The sequence below is a fragment of the Montipora foliosa genome, chromosome 9, assembly GCF_036669935.1.
Source record: "Montipora foliosa isolate CH-2021 chromosome 9, ASM3666993v2, whole genome shotgun sequence".
NCBI classification, from domain to species: domain Eukaryota; kingdom Metazoa; phylum Cnidaria; class Anthozoa; order Scleractinia; family Acroporidae; genus Montipora; species Montipora foliosa.
In genome coordinates, this window is record NC_090877.1 from 17434012 (window position 1) to 17437634 (window position 3623).

A 3623-nucleotide genomic window follows, 5' to 3' on the forward strand; every position below is an offset into this window, starting at 1 on the left:
TTTATTTCCCATACAAAGTCTTATAACTCGTTTAAATTTTCAACGGCTGTCTGTAGTGACGCGAGCTTTGCCTGCCTCTGATATAATGTTTTCCCATGGTACTTTTGCAACAGCAACAGTAATCACTTTTTAGCAGCGTGGGAAAATTCCCGTACGGTATAAGACACAATTCAAACCTCGTGGTTTTTTTATTTTTGTGATTTATATATTTCTGAGGTAGAAAAAACACAAACAGCACTGAAACTAGTTTTAGATTTTGAATCTCCCTCCAAATTCTGGGGCTTCCGAATTACTTACCGACTTCCTGTCGGACTGCCATTGTTACGCAAGCGGCCAATCAAAAATATAGTTCAAGTCGATTATCCCAGAGTCTCTCCGGGCGCTCAGCTGCTGGCCAAAAAGCCCGAGGACTCTGGGTACGAGATTGTAAAACTCCTGCACATAACTCACCTATAAAACCTTGTTTAACGACCACGAGGTAAATCAGTTCTGATGGTGGAGCTAATATTAATACAATTTTTCCTCTGGATTAAGATTCAAGTCCCCAAAGTATCGCTCTCCTCGGTTGTGTTTTCTCTTTTTTTTCGGAGAAATCTTTGACTATTGCTACGTCATAGCCTCGTTTGCATACACAAAAAAAAAGATGGCGGATTTCAATTTAAAGTTGCCCATTTTTGAAGTGTTATTGTTCGCTATTTAGACACATTAAGCCCAAATGAGTGGTCAAGTATGACAATGCAGGTAAAGAACTTTCGATTCAAAGAAACTCTTCCTAGGCCGTACTTTCCCTTTAAGGACTAATCAGAATAACAATGGTTCTTTTGTCTTCTGCCATTTTGGTCCGGTGTCAGGTTTTCTGAGCCTGCGAGAATGAGCACCCCAGAAAACCATTGTTTTAACGAAAACCGCTGGTCAGCAACCTGGGTTCTAACTCATTCCAGTTTTCACAGGAGAGCGACAAATCTACCGAGAGGGAGCCCGAGAGGGTGCTCACTCCCTGCTTCGTTTCGCTCGCCCCAGATCCCGCTTACTTCTGCAGACAAGATGGCGGCTGTTCAGAGGCTTTCGATATCTCTATGATCTCACGGGGATTAAAAGAGATCGTGAACAGCATGTTGTTGAACATTTGAGCAAAATTTTTCTATATTTATGTATTTAAATGTGTTTCGCGGCGTTCAATGATGTATTTTTGTTTACAACGTCATCATTTTTAAAAAGAAAAAGGGACAATTTCCCCGAAATTTTCACTTCCGGCGTTGGACAGATTTCTGCAACATTTGCACAGTTGTCGATCTCAGAGAGTTACGACTGACAATTGTATACATCCATGGAGAGTTTACCAGAATTAGCTTTGCTACATATAGCTCGGTTCCTCTTTCCTGAAGATATTGTGCGATTGGGCCGTACCTCCAGACGCTTGCACTCGGTTATGCCACGAGTTCAACTAGTCAACGAGGAATGGTTGGGCGACGATTTTCACATCAACGGCCCGCCCGGAGGAGATTTTCGTCCTGACGTATATTTTGACGCCCCAGAACTTTCCAGTACTGTAACGAAACTGACTTTATCCGTAACCTGGCAGGATCAAGGCTGGGGAAATTGCAAGCGAGAGCTGTTTCTGATTTTAATGCGACCTGTTGCCAATGGAAAACCAAAGAAGATTGCAGAACAGCGGCAATTGTTTGGCATGGCAGAGCACTATGAGAAAACACAAGAATTTGTCCTTGTACAACAACCAGTTGTGACCGAGGCCAGGGCGGGAGATTTCTAGAGATTTATGAGAAACGCTGGTGGCGGAGGTGGTCACAGACTGATAGTGAAGAATTTTCGAGCTGTTGCTTCAGTGTGCAGAGTAATAAACTGACAAAGACGTGTATAAATAAAGGAAAGCACAGAGAAGGGTGGGTTTACTTTCATATTTGCTTGTGTCTCAAAATGCCTACCCTCCCTTTCTTGCAGTGTTTGTTTATTTTGAAACCATGCAGGCACATGTGAAGAACTGTAGAGATTAACTGTAGAGAAGTTGTCCTTGTTGAGCTGCGTCGTTGCTGTCCTTGCAACGACGATTAGTGAAACAGCGCTGTCTGACATTTGCAGACTGCAGACTGCAGACTGGCTACAAATAGAGCTGATAAACAGTATTTAAGTCTAAGAACCCATTTCAAATAGCGCTGAGAAACAGTATTTAAATACTGTTTATCAGCGCTATTTGAAATGGGTTCTTAGACTTAAATACTGTTTATCAGCACTATTTGTAGCCAGTCTGCAAATGTCAGACACCGGTGAAACAGTTATTATAAAATTATTATTTTTAGTAATACTGCATATAGTAATGAACTGACAAAAAGGTAATACTCGTAGATATGACAGAAATATAGGTAAACAGGGAGAAAAGTTGGCTTAACAATTTTGGTTAACTAAAAAGCCCTCACAAATAGCAGCCAAAAAATTATTCTTTTGTCCTTGTGCTAATTAGACCCTCTAGCCTTGTTAGCACTGACAAAATATGAAAGAAATGTTACTGTACAATGAAACTGGTCGGTCTGATCGGCACATAAAAGAATAATTTACTGGCCACCATTAATTATCTTTTAATTGAATTCACGGTCTATACTTCCGATAATATTATTTTGTATTCAGTGGCCAGGGCTCAAAGTTGTTCAAAGTTTCCTGTACGTAAGTCACTAAAGACAAAAGAGGTGCCTTGCATGTGCAATGCATGTGTAAAGAAACTGCTACAAATGGTGAATGAGCCAGGGAATGGCGTCGTGCGCATAACATTGCAACTAAATAATTTGCGTAAAAATATTGAAGATCCGTTACCAGGATTCATGCTAAGAAAGAAGTAAAATCGTTCTCTGGTAAAAAGTTTTCAAAAAAACTATGAGCTTTCGACAGACTGAACTGCTGCCTTCAACGGATAAAAATGCGTGAAGCCTAAAAGCGAAAGAAATTTAAATATAACGCTCTTGGAAAAAGGCCCGAAGTTTGCCCCGACGCCGTCGAAAATTCCTTTTAAGGACTTTGTCGCCGAAATTGAAGCCTCTATCTCATATTTACCTGATGAATCTAAAGATCAAATACGAACCTCTGCGGCTGCGATCCTCCAAAGGGCTTCTTTACCTAATCACAACATCTCTAAAGAAGAAAGCAAAGCTTTACATGAGTTAAAGAAAGACCGCTCCAGAGTCATCATGAAAGCTGACAAAGGAAATTGCCTCGTTGTGTTGGATAGAGAAGAATACGACAGCAAAATGGAGTCCCTCCTTGCGGACCGAAGTACCTATGAAGTTGTCACAAGATCTCCGTTCGGTCGAATCTAGCGTGAGTTGAACGCGACGCTCCTGAACTTTAAGAGACAACAAAAGATTGATGACTATACATACTTTAAATTAAGATCTACCGACGGCATTCCACCAGCGATCCGCGGTTCTATCAAACACCACAAAGATGGCTACCCTCTCAGACCTATCGTGACTTGCATTGGCTCTGCACTTTACAACACTTCTAAACTCCTCACTGACATCCTTGCACCGATCCAAAATCGTAATGGGTTCTCAGTTGCTAATTCACAGGAGTTCTCTAACGAAATAGCCGACGTTAACATCCAAGATGATGAAACC

At 41.2% G+C, this 3623-nt stretch overlaps 1 pseudogene; it reads left to right on the forward strand.

Annotated features, from left to right (window-relative positions):
- The window catches only part of LOC137971523 (uncharacterized), a 2453-nt pseudogene extending 475 nt beyond the window's left edge, over positions 1–1978 (forward strand).
- Positions 1979–3623: the final 1645 nt, after the last annotated feature.